At 44.7% G+C, this 17,540-nt stretch overlaps 1 long non-coding RNA gene across 2 annotated transcripts; it reads left to right on the forward strand.

Annotated features, from left to right (window-relative positions):
• The first annotated feature begins 980 nt into the window (after window positions 1-980).
• Window positions 981-12,506, forward strand: LOC309369635. Of its 2 annotated transcripts, XR_014168198.1 has the most exons (4): window positions 981-1,413; window positions 5,597-5,716; window positions 11,427-11,592; window positions 12,394-12,506. It is a non-coding gene; the product is annotated as an uncharacterized lncRNA (long non-coding RNA). The 2 variants fall into 2 exon arrangements; XR_014168199.1 differs by having other exon boundaries at window positions 991-1,413; window positions 11,427-12,495.
• The last annotated feature ends 5,034 nt before the right edge of the window (window positions 12,507-17,540 follow it).

Raw genomic sequence — 17,540 nt, forward strand, 5'->3', positions numbered from 1 at the left:
AATGATGATCCAGTCCTTAAAAACCACAAAAACTCAGCAGACAGAGAAATGGCTTCCCTATCCTGTGAATTGACATTCACGATTATGAATGAATTTTCCCTTCATCTACTCTAATGGAATGCTAAAGGAATATTCGACAAACTCAGAAAATTACAGACCATCACAGAATCAAGATTTGCCAAGGTGTTGTTGTTTTTGTACCTCGCTTCGAATTGCATATAACAAGATCAGGGACAAGAGTCCAGCTTTTGGGGGAAGAAGCATGTCCAGGTGACCACAAGAGAAAGTGAGAAAGAGTGCGGGGGAGGGAGGGAGATGGGAAGGTTCCGCCCACTATCCGCTGCACACTTTACTTCTCCCGCGCGTCAGTGGTCCTCCCCATCCGCGCTTTACCAGTTTCAGGTTACTAAAGGCGCTCTCAACTGATGCAACCCATATGGGAATGCAGTTGAACATTCTTTGGGTAAGCTACTTTCAGAAATAGGTCTTCCAGACCTTCGATATGCATCTGGATCTGGGCAACGAATGAGCCCTTAAAAAAAAAAAAATTAAACAAAAACCCAAAGCTCATCATACTTGGACTCCATAAGCCAGATTCATGAGCTATGGTACCCTAACTGAGCGCACGTCGCAATTTTACTTCCTCTGCATCAAGCGCAATATTTCGGGGGGGGGGGCAGCCTTCTGGCTCTGTCTCCTCCCGCTGCCCCCCGCATTCCTGCACCCACCCCCGTGCCTTGCAGACACAAAGAGGGCGTCTCATTTTTTTCGAGACGTTTGCGTCGGAAAGTTGACGCCAAGCGCTAGCGGTTCCTGCGCGAGAAACGCCCGTCGACAGAGACGCCCGTCGGGCTTCCGCTAGGGGGAGAGCAGCAGGCCAGGAGAAGGAGAAGAAGACAGAAGGGGAGGACCGAGGGGAGAAGGGCGATCCTCTCCCCCTACCCCACCCCTGGCCTCCCCTCCCCTCGGCGGCTGCTCGCCTTATTTGTCTAGGAAGTGGGTATTCTCAGCCCGTCCAAGATGGCCTCAAGTGGTTGTCACGGCAACAGTGTGAAAGTCATCAGTGCCATGGAAACCCTCTCTGTGGCATAATAATATAAATATTTTCCTTGAAGAAGGAGCCTGGGGATGAGTGGGCGATGTGCTATTTTCTAGCGCTGCTGCTGCCTGGCTGCGGCGGACGGGAGGGAAGGAGGTGGGGGCTGGAGGAGGAGGAGGAGGAGGGACGGAGGCTCCCCCGGCGATGGGGGAAGGGGACCGATAAAATTAGCTCAGCATGTCTGCACTGGCGGGGAAGGGCCCCGCGGGCAGCGGCGGGCCTTGGCACCAGAGAGGAGCCGCGCGGGGGCTGCCTGGGCATCGCCAGGTCCCAAGGCCACTAGATGGGCCCACAGGCGGGCAGGAGGCGCCCAGGTAAGAGGAGTTTGCCTGCTGCTTTGCTCGACTTGCCCCAGGGCTCCTGATGCCTTGCCTTCCTGTCCCAGAGGAGCAGGCACATGCCAGGCAGCAGCTGAGTCCCTGGGCTCAGCTGCACTCAGAAGCCCATACTCACATGGCAAGGGCACTGGGCAAAGGGGAAGATGCTTCCCATTCCCCGGAGTTCCTGAGAGTGAGGGTGGCGCAGGGACAAGGGCGCTCAAGGCTGCTTCATGTGTCACAGCATCCCTGGCGGATGGACGGCACAGGCGCAGGAAGTGAAGGGCTGCGCAACCCATGACTAGATCACATGTGAATAAGAAATGTAGGGGCATTTGGTGGTAGTAGTAGTTGTTTTTGGTTTTCTTTGGGGCTTGTTGTGGGGAGCATTTACTTTCAGTATATAAAGGCTGGAAAGCCACAGCCCCAATTGTTGTTTCCCAGAGCATGTACACAGGGCAGCAATGCACGCAAGGGTACCACATGCAGTGATGTGCATGCCGATCTCACATGGTTGTTCCTGTGTCAAAATGCCACCTGCTTTAATGATTTTTGTAACATCTGAAGGGGCCTAGACATAATCATGAAACCGGAACGTCTTTTATATATAACACTTGGCACGTCTTATGGTTTGGAATGCTTCTCGTGTTGTTTTCTCAGCTTGCATAAGAAAAACGAAAACCACCGTCAGATCACCACTTTTGAAAGCAATATTGCAGGTTTTATATAGGTGAATAGCTCTCTGAGCCTCAACTCCCATCTGTAAAATGGGTATAAGAACAACCCTCTTTATAGAAATCTAAAAGGAGGAATGAGAGAAGGACTGGGAGTTTTTACCCAAGTAGTGTCTGAGGTGAGTTACGGCGTAAAAGACAACCTGTTGCACATTGAGGGCACCACATGCCTTTGTAACATTTTAAGTGGTAAAACGTAATTTAATTGGATAAGGATGTATTTAAATAATGAAATGTAAATGATTCGTTGTAAAACATTGAATACATCTATAAATGCATACAGCCACAAACAACCATACACAGAATTGCAATGGCTCCCCTCCACCCCGTAACAGAAGTGGCATAGATATAGAGTTGAAAAACTGATATTCGGTATGCCATTGTTTAAGCAGCTTCAAATTCAGGCTTGTCAATTTGTGGGGAGGGAATGTATGTGACTTCATAATCTCAGTCTTTTTACGACCAATTGTTTTCTGCTGTCAGTTTTGCATCATGCAAAGCACCTTTTGCAACACACAATTTTCAGAAGCCGATATCTATGAGGTGTTTGGCTTTCTCGAACATATTATATACATTTGCATATGGAGATGCAAATGTTTCCTCCATTTGCCTCCTAGACTTGTTTGCTCTGACTACTAGGAGTGAGTACCTGAGGTCTCAGGCAGAGCTCTCTTCCAGACTTGCCTGCACCAACTCCAAATCCTCCCTCTCTCCCAACCATTTGATTTTGTGGAAGGTAGGTTTGCAGTTGCACCGGCATACATGGCTTTCAGGAGGGTAAAATGCGTCCGGTATGTTGCATTGCAAGGCTGCTTGTTTGCCTGCCTCACCACTCCTATTGCCATAACCATAAGCTGCCGTATGCTGAGATGGCCCGTCTAGCCCTGTGTTGTGTACTACTCTGACTGGCAGCTAGCAATCCAGGGTTATTCCCCACCCTACTCTCTGATCCTTCTGAAAATAAGAGGTTTGGATCTGGCATCTTCTGCATGCAAACCATGCAGATCACGTACGGCAGGGAAACATGCAGCCCTCCGGATATTATTGCTGGCTGGACTGCTGGGAGTTGGTTTCCAATAGCACCTGCATGGACCACAGATTCTCTATCCCTGGGCTAAAGCCTCTGCCACACTCAAGTGCTTTATGGACTATTTTCCTATCACAACATTCGCAACTGCTGGCATGGCCAACACATTCTTGTTGTCTTGAGCATTGGGATTGCAACAGAAGGGTGGGGTTTAAACCTTCTGAAATAAATAAATTAATACATTTTGAAAATGAATGAATCAATCATGGAATGACCATAGCATGGTAAAGTTCATGCTTTGCATGCAGGAAGTCCCGGGTTCAGTTTCTGGCATCCCCAGACAGGGCTGAGAAAGGCTTCTGTCTGAAACCCTGGAGAACCACTATATAAGAATAGACCACAGTGAGTTCAATTGGACCAAGGGCCTAATTCAGGATAAATTAGCTACATATGCACTTATTGCATTTGTAGTGTGCCCTTTCTTCAAGAAGCTCAGGGTGGCATATACAGTGGTACCTCGGGTTAAGTACTTAATTCGTTCCGGAGGTCCGTACGTAACCTGAAACTGTTCTTAACCTGAAGCACCACTTTAGCTAATGGGGCCTCCTGCTGCTGCCGCGCCTCGGAGCACAATTTCTGTTCTCATCCTGAAGCAAAGTTCTTAACCTGAAGCAATATTTCTGGGTTAGCGGAGTCTGTAACCTGAAGCGATGTAACCTGAGGTACCACTGTATGCCTCACCTCCTTTTATCCTCACAACAACCATTTGGGGGCGTTTTCGTCCACACTTCTGCTTGTGCCACACCTAGAAGGCAGTGGGATAGGAGGAAATGTGGTTTAGCTCTGTGCTAGGTTTGATGGAGAGCTCTTGGTGCAGCTTCCTAATTTCTAGTCTAGTGCTACAGTTGGGACCCTCGAGCCAGATCCTGACCCTTCCAATAACTAAGTCCCACATCATAGGATCAGGCCATATAAAGAAACACTCCCACACTCCCTCGCTATTTTTTCAGTCACTATTGTATCAGTTGGAATCAACGGGTACTCCAAGAAGTGCAGCAAAAGGGGCAGAGACACTGGGCTGACTTGCTTGACAGCCCCCCTCACCGCTCCCCCCCCCCGACGATAGACCTTGGCTCAGCATCAATCACTTGAAGGCTCATCATCCAACATGTACACTCTCTCTTGAGCGCTGCTGCAGCCCTCTGTGCCCTTTCCCTAGTACAAAGCATGTTTGCTGCTGGTGATGCGAGTTGCCTCAGCAGATATGAACTCACAGGGCAGAACAAGCTGTGCAGCGGACGGATATGCTGGCTTTTTATTCCAAACATGTTGTTTATGTCATAAAAGGAGACAACTCTGCAAGACAGGATTGAGAAGTGGAAAGGTGAACAAATAGGGCCTCTGAAGGTGTGCTGATATGAGCTTAATATGAAGGTATATCTTTCTGGCTGTGGAATTGTGACAAGGTGTGCATATATATCTGAATTGGTCCTCACCGTCAGCGCTGCATGATGGATGAGCATAATCAAACAATGTCCTAGGGAGAACATATTTCCTCCTCCGCTTGTGAAATTCCATCACTGTTGTGGACAAGACTCTCTGGTAATTCTGCCAGAAACCCCCCACTACCGGAATAGATGGATGCTGTCTGTTCTAAAACTCTGACTCAGGTCCAAATGAGACTTGACGTTAAAAGGTTTCATAGCATTTTGTGTTCAGGGATTTTTAAAAACACAAACAGGAAAAACCTGCACAGGAGATGCAAAGACTCGTTTAACAATTTGGCCCTTAATATTCATTTGAGATATTACTTTTTAGATTTATTTTTTTTGGCCAGCATTCATTTGTGAAGAGTAGCTGAAGGGGCATAGAGTGCCCCAAATCACCTAACTTGCCTGCTGATCTTCTCACTTCTCCCCGGTTGCAAATAGTGCTTTAAATTATGACATACTATATTGTTTGTTTGGGACACGGGTGGCGCTGTGGGTTAAACCACAGAGCCTAGGACTTTCCGATCAGAAGGTCAACAGTTCGAATCCCCGCGATGGGGAGAGCTCCAGCTGCTCGGTCCCTGCTCCTGCCAACCTAGCAGTTCGAAAGCACGTCAAAGTGCAATTAGATAAATATGCGGGAAGGTAAACGGCATTTCCGTGCGCTGCTCTGGTTCGCCAGAAGTGGCCTAGTCATGTTGGCCACATGACCTGAAAACTGGATGCCGGCTCCCTCAGCCAATAAAGCAAGATGAGCGCCGCAACCCCAGAGTCGGTCACGACTGGACCTAATGGCCAGGGGTCCCTTTACCTTTATATTGTTTGTTTACCAGTATAACCAAGTCTATGCAAAAGAATAAAAACTCACTGTTTATTTTCTGAGCACTAGGGATCTTAAATGATAACACCCTTTTCTAATTGTGCAATAGGTATGTGGCAACATGAAGAACTACTTTGCTCTATGAGGCAAAAGGTCAATCTAGTCCAACATTCTGCCCCCAGCTGTAGCTAGATAGATTCTTCTGGAAACTCAAAGGCAGGACATGAAGGTGATGCATCTAGTAATCTAAGGAATTCTGCCTCTAAACATTGGGGCTTATTAATCATGACTACTACCTTATTATTTATTTATTGCAAGCAACCCAGATCCCTCTCCTGATCAGTGTAATTTCTGATGTGGGAATATTACATTTCCTAGCACTTAAACCTTAAAATGTTGCAATTTTTAAAAATACAGTGAACACTGGACATTGTATATTTGATTGTCCTATAGAAGGTAGCCAAGCAGTTGCCAAGAGGCACTTATTGGATAGTGATGGATGTTTGGGCAAAACCTTCCCAATATCCACTGAAAAGTGCATTATAGTCACATGGCCGGGGACTAGCTTTTCTTTCTGATGATGTACCTGGCAGCTGTGCCCCCCCCACTATAATAAAATAATAATAATTTATTATTTATACCCCGCCCATCTGGCTGGAGGGACGTAGGTGGCGCTGTGGGTTAAACCACAGAGCCTAGTACTTGCTGATCAGAAGGTTGGCGGTTCGAATCCCTGTGACGGGGTGAGCTCCCGTTGCTTGGTCCCTGCTCCTGCCAACCTAGCAGTTCGAAAGCACATCAAAGTGCAAGTAGATAAATAGGAACCGCTCCGGCGGGAAGGTAAACAGTGCTTCCGTGCGCTGCTCTGGTTCGCCAGAAGCGGCTTAGTCATGCTGGCCACATGACTCGGAAGCTGTCTGCGGACAAACCCCGGCTCCCTCGGCCCATAGAGCGAGATGAGCGCCGCAACCCCAGAGTCGGTCACGACTGGACCTAATGATCAGGGGTCCCTTTACCTTTACCTTTACCATCTGGCTGGGTCCCCCCAGCCACTCTGGGCGGCTTCCAACAAAACACAAATACAATAACCTATTAAACATTAAAAGCTTCCCTAAACAGGGCTGCCTTTAGATGTCTTCTAAAAGTTTGGTGGTTATTTTTCTCTTTGACATCTTGTGGGAGGTGTTTCACAGGGCGGGCGCCACTACTGAGAAAGCCCTCTGCCTGGTTGCCTGGAACTTGGCTTCTCGCAGCAAGGGAACTGCCAGAAGGCCTTCGGCACTGGACCTCAGTGTCCGGGCAGAACGATGGAGGTGGAGACGCTCCTTCAGGTATACTGGACCAAGGCCGTTTAGGGCTTTAAAGGTCAGCACCAGCACTTTGAATTGTGCTCGGAAACATACTGGGAGCCAGTGTAGGTCTTTCAAGACCAGTGTTATATGATCTCGGCAGCCACTCCCAGTCACCAGTCTAGCTGCCACATTCTGGATTAATTGTAGTTTCTGGGTCACCTTCAAAAGTAGCCCCACATAGAGCGCATTGCAGTAGTCCAAGCGAGAGATAACCAGAACATGCATCACTCTGGCGAGACAGTCCGCAGGCAGATAGGGTCTCAGCCTGCGTACCAGATGGAGCTGATAAACAGCTGCCCTCGACACAGAATTGACCTGTGCCTCCATGGACAGCTGTGAGTCCAGAATGTCTCCCAGGCCGCGCACCTGGTCCTTCAGGGAGCGTGTCGGAGCGTGTCAGAATGCATACACATATACCAATCAGGGTTCCTCCTTGCACTGAGAAGCTCTATGTGCATGCACCATTACATGCTCAGAACCCCTTCTGATATGCTCCAAATGCATGGAAGGTTTATGTGGCAGGGTGACTAGTCCATATGGCTCTGACCCCTCTCACACATTCTTTCAGTGCAAGGGGTTGTCATTTGAACCTGACATGAATTATTGTCATCAACACAACTCCCATTCAGTTCAGGCTATAACATTTGTTGCATTGTTTCGGTTGCTTTGGATACTTTTTCTTGCTTTACAACTCTAAAAGAGCAATATTAGGAAAGTGTCTGTGAATTGCAACAAATCCTTCTCCCACAGTTGCATGTTCCCCCTCTCCTGCACTGGAGTGTATAGCTCCAGTGGTTTTCCTATGGGGTGGGGAGACAACAGTATTGATGAACCAATTTTTGACTACCCTCCCCATGTGAAAAGGAAATAGTAAAATGTAGTTTTACTAAAATCTAAAATGATAGAAACCACAAAAGGAGAAATATTTAAAGAGCTGCTTAGTTTGAAAAGGCTCATCAGCTCAGCACTACGATCCTCAGTATGCGACCACTGATAGGTAGTAGATAAATTACTGAGAGTAATAGTCATGTTTAACAGCTGTAGTATGAAGTAATGTGGGAATTATGTTGTTATTACAGAAAGCACAAAAACTTTAGCATACAGGGATTGTTCTTTGTTAATCTTAAGGATTTTGAGGGTTCTATCTGTAAATGCTACTGTATAAGAATATTTCTTTTAACTACAGTATAATGATTCTTGAGCAACATTAGGCTGAAAAGTCTAAACATATTCACTTAAAAAGTAAATGCCATTGAATCTCTCGAGCAGTTTTGAATAAACATGGTTAAGCTTGGAATGTAAATCATGCTTTATTCATGTCATATATATGGTATCTTAGTTTGCTGGTATTTAACTGTAAGGACCCTTCCCACACTGTCAAAAGCCTTTTCTAAAACCAGTTAACTAGCATGATGAATGTTTGGTGATACCAGACACTATTTGATACTTTTCTATAAAGTATATATTCTACTTGTTCTTGATTTGTCAGGGACTCAGGACAGAGCCATGCTATGTCTACAAACGCACATTCATAACCTTGCATTTCCTGATGTGACACAAGCAGGTGGAGGCAGGGGACGTTGGTAGAGGAGATCAATAGATGCTAGTGATGTTCTTAATCTTTCCCATTTTCAAGGGAGAATCATTGGTCGGAGGAAAAATTAAGCATCCCCTCTACCCATCAGTTATTCCCTGGGCATGACCACTTATCATAAATTCTGTAATAGTGGATTTCTTGTATCAATAAAGAGCTGGAATAGATTATCTTTGAAGTCCCTCCCAACTGTATGATTCCGCGACTGGAAAATGTTCCCCAGCTCTGCATTGCTATTACATTATATAACTTGCAATTCCAGCAACACAGTGGTTAAATATTATCACATTTGTTCTTCTACTAACATAACTTTCCCAGTTCGAGTTGTGCTTCAAATAATTGTGTTTCCTCAATTACAGATTCTTCAGGTTTATTCAAATATTGAACCAACATGCATTTACCAAGTTTGTGTTAAATTAAGTTTTGAGAAATGTATTACAATTCCTTTCTCCAAACTTGTGTTCCGTGTGTTGTACCGTCTTGTGACATGGAATGCTAGAATAAATTAGATTTTAAGGAGTTTTGCTGTCGCTTCAGAAGAAACAAGGAATACTGTATTCCGCTTTGTCTTAAATTTCCAGTTAATTGACTTAGCATTGCAGCTTATCTAAAGTTCTAGAAAAGCAGAGTGTCTTTTCTTTAACTATATCTTATACTTTGCTCAGATCGTTCAGTTATGGACAAAAATGGAATGTGTTGCTAAAACAACAATGGATGCTAACATTTTAAATACTGCTGTTAGACAACCGTCTGTTATTGTCGTAATCTTATTTTGCAGAACACAAAATGTATTTCCATAAACCTGTTGATTTCAGTGAACTTCAGCCAGTTTAGTTTGTGCCGGACGGTGCACATTTAGGGATCAGTGGCAGAACAGAATGGGAGCTGCTGTGGTCACAGAGGTTACTCTCCTGCTGCCTTGGAAAGTTTATAGATATAATCAGGATTTTCAAGCTGTGCATCTGCCAGAACAGTAGTGGCTATTGATGCATCTTTGATGCAGGAGATGGTATCAGCTTCCAATAACGTGGGCCCCTTGTGCTAATGCCCAGAATACAGTGTAGAATTATATGCTCTACAAGCTGTACAGCCTCTGAAGGGGGTCCCAGCCCTATAACATAGTTGACCTTATCAGTGATATTATGATACATTTTCTTGAAAACAAACAGGGCCATCTCTAAAGAACTTTTGGTCTCATTTTTATTCACTTAATGGAGTGCTCCCGTTTACTTTCCCCCATCTAAACCCATCATCTCCACATGCTGCCTGTCTCTGTTTTCAAGATCCTCTGCTTTCTCCAATAAAGCTCTGACCTATGTCAGTAGCTTCAGTTCCAAATAAAATGTGCATGTTTTGAGTCATCTTGCAGATCAGATTTTCCCAACTTTTCAAATTGGATTTGAGAAGACAATCAAATATGCCTTCCCCCGCTGCCGCCACTGTGGTCTTTGGTGATTTCAAGTTCTATGCAGTTGTTTCAAACCCTGAAGTAAGCCCTGTTCCTCTCTAAGAGGGTGGGATCCAATTTGCCTTTGTAGATCTCTTTGTTCCCTGCAGTTTTCACATGGTAGTGGGATAGTGTTACTGTTTCTCACAAATCCAGAAGAGACAGATCTCACATCCAAAATCCCAGGGACATGTGAGGATCCTATAAGTTACATGTTTCATGCCACCCCAATTTCTGAGCAGTGCGAGATTCCAAGGGTCTCAGAGTTGGATCAAGGCACACCAGAGACTGTAGTGTCTTTGTGATATATGGTTTGTTTATACATATATACAACCTGAGCCTATGATGGAGGGGTTCACAACATAAACACCCCAAAAGGGTCTTGTTTCTCCCGTAGGCACAGCCTTGGATTCAAACAGAAATCAAACATGGCTCTCAAACGTTGCTCTGACTCTCTCTGTGCCTTGCTGCTTTACTTCTAGGTCACATCACCGCAACTCTCTGTTCTCAAGTTTGGCTTTTTTCTGTTGAAGGAAGGGGCCCTACCCATTTGCTGACTTGCACCAAACCCCTTTAGCCTCCTTAATGGCTTTCACCCAGGCTACCACCTCCCCAGGAGGCTAGTTTGGCTGTGACAAGAATTAGAAGGCTTGGTTCAATCCAGGAATTAGAGAGGTCTGGCACCCAGCTTAACACCCCAAACTCATAACAATATTAAAGGCAAATAGAGCTGTGTTGGCTGTATTTGACCTTTATGAGGCCAACCAAAATAATAATAATAATAATAATAATAATAATAATAATAATAATAATAATTTGTACCCTGCCCTCCCCAGCCGCAGCCGGGCTCAGAGTGGCTAACATCATATAAATAACACAGTATACATAAAAACAGGCATCAATTAATTAAAATACATCTTAAAATTAATTCAGACAAATTAAAATCTGGACAAATGGCAGTCATCAGGTTAAGATTGAGAGCAGTTAATACTTGCCAGGACCAACTGTTTTCACTGATCATATAAGGACCTGTGAACAGGCTGGGAGGCCTCCTTCAAGCTTGTTCTTATACAAAGGAAAATAGGTTAGACAGCACCCTGGCCAAAACAGTGTGCAAGCAAGGATTACTGGATAGTTAAGACACAACTGGCCAACAACTGGCAGTTGCACAAGGTAGTGTATGTGTGTGTATTCCACAATCACTTCTGCTTTAAGTGGTTTTGCAGGAATTCACAATGTTTCAAGCTATGCTATACTATGTAAGGTGAAAAATTAATGGAGACACTGAGAAAGTTTCAGGGAGTAAGTTCCTAACCCCAGATTGAGTATGGTTTCTAAAGAGGGAGATTTGGCAACAGAGGGGGTGGAAATGTTCATTGTCTTTTACTTTAAATAGAATCAGTCCTGGAAGGAAGACAACGTTAGCTAGCTGTGTGTCTTTTGCTATTTCTGTTCCATATACGATTTGCAATGTAAATAAGACTAGTCTGCTAAGTGGCCACCATTGAAAGACTAAACAATATTTTCTCTAAACTGCATGGAGCAGAGAAAACTCATTGAAGTGCTGAAATCAGAGAAGACCAAATTTGTTCTGCAGTACTTCATGGTGCTCACACTTTGAACTGGATTTTGCTGTTATTCGGTGAACAACCCCTCCGTTGGCTCAGGAAAATTTAATTTTCAAGAAAAGTACACACAGATTATGGAATCAGGTTAGCTTTAACTTCAGTGACCCTCTGCTTTGCTCTGAGGACATCATTGAACTCAATTGATGCAATAATAAAAGACAGATTGGTCCTTAGAAAGCATCCTTTTCTGGTATTCTGAAGTCTGCTAATCCTATAAGAGGCAAAAGCAGAGTCATTGTGATTGTCCTGATATAATATTATTTCACATAGAGACTTTTCCTTCTTATAAAATGTTAGGCACAAGCCACTGGGACCCCAGTTTATTTGGAAGCAGGATCCATAGATTTCAGTGTCTACAACTGCAATGACTTACTTCTAAACTGATGTGCTTGGGATCACAACCTTGTAGCTGCTCAGTCTTCCCTGAGCTTCAGCTACCATGATGCCAGCGCTTTTTTTTTCTGGCAGTACTCAACGGTATGTAGTACCGGCGCCTCCCCACTGCCCCCCAAATCTTGCGATTCCCCTTGTGGTCCCTTCCAACTCTATGATTCTGCTATTCCATCTATGGTTTGAAAAAGCAGCACTGTTGTGGCCATTCTGTTAGGGGTGTGTGGCTTTTCTTATATCATTTAATCATTTATGTGGGTGGATGGAGGGTGGGCATCACAGAGAGAAAGGAGTTGGCAAGTGTGTGCTGTGGCAATCCAACCTTTCTTCTCTCTCTCCCACTCTGCGTTGTTGTACCCCTAACCTGTCACCCAGTGCATGAGATCCTCTTTGTCCCTCCTTGAATTGGGCATGGGTCCTTTTACTTTCCAAGATATTATTATTATTATTATTATTATTATTATTATTATTATTATTATCCCACCTTTTCTCCAGACAGGGACTTAAGGTGGCTTAGAACAAATGAAAACAACGCAGATAAAATAAAGACACTGAAAACATAGAAAAGATAATAATTAAAAAGTAATTAAACTCAAATAGTGTTAAAACTATTGCTTACTCCTTTCTTCTTACCTTTCATTGCCTTGCTGTTCCATTATTATTTCCTTTAACATTCTTATCTCTTTATTCTTTTTCTTTTTCTTTTTCTTCTTTTGTTTTTGCTTTGTTCCGATCATTTGCACTATTTGTGGTCCTCTACTCAAGGTAAACGGCGTTTCCGTGCGCTGCTCTGGTTCACCAGAAGCAGCTTAGTCATGCTGGCCACATGACCCAGAAGCTGTCTGCGGACAAACGCCGGCTCCCTTGGCCTATAGAGCGAGATGAGCGCCGCAACCTCAGAGTCAGTCATGACTGGACCTAATGGTCAGGGGTTGCTTTACCTTTTTTACTCAGGGTTAAGGAAGGGTTAACATGCAGATGAAGGTGATGGATAGTTGATTAAGGGCCCTGTGTGAGAGAAGAAAGGGAAGCTCCCAGGTAAGAGTTGGAGGGTTCGCCTTTCTCTGTGTTGGTTAAGTTAAGATTTACCTGTGAAAGAGGACTTTCTTTATCTTTTTTGCTTTTGTTTCCATTTAGATTAGATTTTTTCTATTATAATGTATTAATTAAATCTTATAAATGAAAAAACCCAACTGAAAAAACAAATCTATTAAAATGCAGATGACAAAAACAATAAAAACAGCACAGTACTATAAAAGCCCTTTCCTGAAAAGAACAGCCAGTGTTGAGGGCCTGTTGGAATAGGACAGGACAAGGGGGTGGGGGTGGGGGTGGAGCCAGGCTAGCTTCTCTAGGAAGGGAATTTCAAAGTCGGGGAGCAGCCACTGAGAACATCCCAGGAATCTCTTGTGATATCTTTAGGGTAGAAGTGCATCTCCATATTCTGCCATAAATTAAGTACCTAGATGGCCCAAATGCAAAGGATCTGAATTGCCTCAGCAAAGCCATTGTATAACTCTGCTAGAGTACATACAGTATGTGACCAACTGGTGGTATTCAGTTCAGTGACACCAATGGTAGTTGGGCATGTAGAACGGGGCTGAGGTGAGTCTCTAGGCAACAGTGAAGAAATGGTATCTGCTCAGCATTCAATTACTAATGACACTTCAGAGGACACTTCAAAAACCAGTGGTAGGGGAGAAAAGGCTGGCCCTCTGCTGTTACCTGCCACTGAGCAAATCTCCACAGTGTAGTAATTAGAGATGTCATCCTTCTGACCTCTAATACACACCTGTTGCTCTCTGATGGGGCTCTATTATCAAATTTAGCTGTCATGGACTTCCAGTAGCTCAAGTCCCAGTGGGGCATCTGAAAGCATGTCACAACCACCACTGGCACTCTGACTCAGACTCCCATTTGGTGGCCCCCTCCGTTTTTTGTTTTTACTTACAGAACGTAAGAGCAGCTTTTCTGCTTTTCTGCTAGGCTTGCGATCACAAGAAGACCAGTTCAAGAGAACTGGCCCCTGTACAAGAGAATTTTGAAGTCAACTGGTGGTATTTAATGGAAATCTTCACTTGCCTAACCAGCGTCCTTCTCAAATAATTCTGGTCGTTTCTTTTCTCTCTCTCCCTTTTTTCCCTTTCTGTCCAAAGAAGGTAGTTATGCTGAGATAAATTCTTTGGTTCACAAGGAAACGGAATTATAATATGTTCTTCAGCTACTTAGCCTCTTTGAAGTCATTCACAGCTTACTATGTTTCTCTGTGGAACTTTGAACTCTCCACCCACAATACATAACAAGACTTATTTATTTACTAATTGCATTTCCTTTGCTATTGGTTACACCACTGTTTCTTTCCAGATGAAAGAGAAATAAGCTGAGAACCTCTGTTCTTGCTAGAGGTCATTTGTGGGCCCAGGCACAGTGAACCCGCAAACGTCAGGGTTGAACCATGGGAAGAAGCAATAAAGACGGGTCAAGCCACTTGGGATCAAATAGGCCACAACTTCATTGCTTACAAATGTCAGAAGGTCTTGGCTTAGGCATTGGGTGTGTATCCTGAATTAACCAACCCAATTTGCTGAATAATAATAATAATAATTTATTATTTATACCCCCCCCAATCTGGCTGAGTTTCCCCAGCCACTCTGGGCGGCTCCCAATCCAGTGTTAAAAACAGTACAGCATTAAATATTAAAAACTTCCTTGAACAGGGCTGCCTTCAGATGTCTTTTAAAGATAGGATAGCTGCTTATTTCCTTGACATCTGAAGGGAGGGTGTTCCACAGGGTGGGCGCCACTACCGACAAGGCCCTCTGCCTGGTTCCCTGTAACCTCACTTCTCGCAATGAGGAAACCGCCAGAAGGCCCTTGGTGCTGGATCTCAGTGTCCGGGCAGAACGATGGGGGAGGAGACGCTCCTTCAGGTATACAGGACTGAGGCCGTTTAGGGCTTTAAAGGTCAGCACCAACACTTTGAATTGTGCTCAGAAATGCACTGGGAGCCAATGCAGATCTCTCAGGACTGCTGTTATGTCATCAGGATCAATCCTGGGTAAAGGACCACTCTATGATGCACATCAATTCTGGACAGTCCTTCCAGGATGCTGTTGGGTAGGTGGGGGTCTATGGCCTTGGTATTCAGACAGAGGTACTCCCCCTTTGACCCCTTTACTAGGATACCATAATCCTTGGAGTGGATCCCACCTAAATCCAGCAATGCACGCTCTCCACAGCTAAGAGAAAGTAGGTAGGCATTATTGACCTTGGATTGCAGCCTTACAGTGAAGCTGGTTGTTGGAAAATTCAGGACCAACAAAAGAAAGTACTTCTTCACCCAGAGCAAACTATGGAATTCACTTCCATGTGAGGTAGTGGTGACCACCAACTTGGATAGCTTTAAAAGAGAATGAGATACATTCATGGAGGGATTAGGCTACCAGCCGCAATGAGTATGTTCTATATCCACTTTCAGAGGCAGAATGCTTCCAAATTCTACTTGGGAACCATAGGAGGGGAGACTGCTGTTGCACTCACATCCTGCTTGCATGCTTCCGACAGGTATCTGGTTGGCCACTGTGAAAAGAGGATGCTGGCCTTTGGTCTGCTCCAGCAGGACTTTTCTTATGTTCATAAACCTCATTCAGTGCATTGTCCACAGAAAGCATGCTTGGGCTTCTTTCAGGCACCAGCATTATGTATATCGAGCTTCAGAGTGTTGTTTTATATATTAAAATGTTGTAAACTAGCTGAGCCCCCCGTGGGAGGAAATGGTAGAGTAGGGGAGGAGCTAAAAAATTTAATAAATACAAATCCCGCATGTGCAGCCGTGTTAAAGCTGTGGTCTTGCACCCACTGTCTCAGAAATTATCATGGACATGAAACCTCAGTCCTGCACAGAACCAAAGCTCCATGTCAATTTCCCACTGAAGTCCAGATCATCTTGCTTTGTTAGAGTTTGAACAATACCAAGAGGTGATGGGAGCAATCACTCCCCTTCAAAACCTGGAGAGTGAGCACCTAGTCCTGTTTCCCCATGTTTAGGATATCCATAAATTATGTTTCAAAACACACATTCTCACATGGGGCCATCACATCTACATTCTGTTCATCCCACCACATTCTAGGAAGATGTCTATATAGACATCTGCCTTTACCAACCTGAAGCCATCCAGATGTTTTGGCAATGGGAGTTGCAACCCCAAACAACTGTGGTGAAAGCTGCCCTGCATACATCAACCACTTTAACCTCAATAAATGACCCAGAGAAAATGTGAAGCCTTATGATCAACCTCAAATCCTGTGCAGTAGTGACTAGTGTACTCAAATATTGGTGGTGCTATAAACCAAAACCACCCAAGTCACATCACTGGTAGATGGGGCATTGCAGAGCTTGCCAGCTGTTGGGACTGAGCTGTGGGCAGCAGTCTGAGGCGAGCTGGGAACAAACCAACAGGACTCGTTGGACTGAGCTAGTGGTCAGGAAGACCAACAAGCAAATCAGGAGAATCAAAGGACAAGCCAGGAAGGACTGCATCACAGCTGCATGCTGACTCTTCAGGACAAGTTGATTGAGGAGCTTTCTGTGTTGGTAGCTAAAAGCTATCTGCCACATGCACTCAGACTTTCACAAATTCTGTTTAATGGAAGACTGTATATAAAAGAACCTGAAGCCTTGCTTTCTAAGAGGCACGGTTGTCTCGGTAGTGCCATGCAATCTTTAATCTGAAAGTCAGGACATAATCCTATCACAGAAGCCATGCTAGAGGCACCCAATGGCAGCGTGTGCCGACTGAGCTAGCTGAAATATGAGTTGGATTCTATCCTAAGCATATTTCAGTAGACAGTCAAAGCTGTCTCCTTCCCAGCTTGCCCACCCCTTGTTAATCAAGGGGAAAGCTGCAGAGACATTTACAAGTTCCCCATCTGTCAGCTCACCACACTCAGCCTTTTTCTTGCCCTCCCCCAATCCACTTGGCCTTTGAGATTTTTGGATAGGAGAATAGCTCTGTTTCCCCAGATCCTCTTCGTGGTACAGTTTGTTGGAAAAGACTGAGTGGACAGGCAAAAAATGGCTTTCCCCGGAAAAGTGCCTAGTACAGGAGACCAATTCTCACAGGCTGGGCTTGGGTGCGTTTTATTTATGAGGAGTCCCTTGCCTGTTAGCCCTTGCCCTTGCTCATGAATCAATCCAATATCTGAAAGGGAGAGGATGCTTTCATTGACAGCTTGGAAGACAATGGCCTTATTAAACACCACTTTTCTAGGTCCTGCTGAACAACTGTTTTCTTTGATCAAAATGATAAATGAACCCCAGAGAGAGCTGCTGAGAAAAGCTTACTCAAGTTAGGATCTTTTGCATCAGTCTGGATCCTCCTGTTCCCTTGTGAGAAGGAAATGCCAAACCAGGGGTAGCCAGGTAGGTTCATAGAGGTCCACAGAATATTGTGATATCAACCTGGCCAAGGAGATGGAGTATAGGAGGGCTGGGGGCAAAGCCCACAGAAGGCAACTTATTCAACCCGGGAAGGAATGCTAATATTTAACCTGGCCACCTTACCAGCCCCACATGATAGGGGGCCACCACAGAACAACTGAACACATTCTTGATGGCAGCTGTGGCACATGCATGTCATAAG

Source organism: Podarcis melisellensis (genome assembly GCF_964234715.1).
Source record: "Podarcis melisellensis genome assembly, chromosome: 5".
NCBI classification, from domain to species: Eukaryota; Metazoa; Chordata; class Lepidosauria; order Squamata; family Lacertidae; genus Podarcis; species Podarcis melisellensis.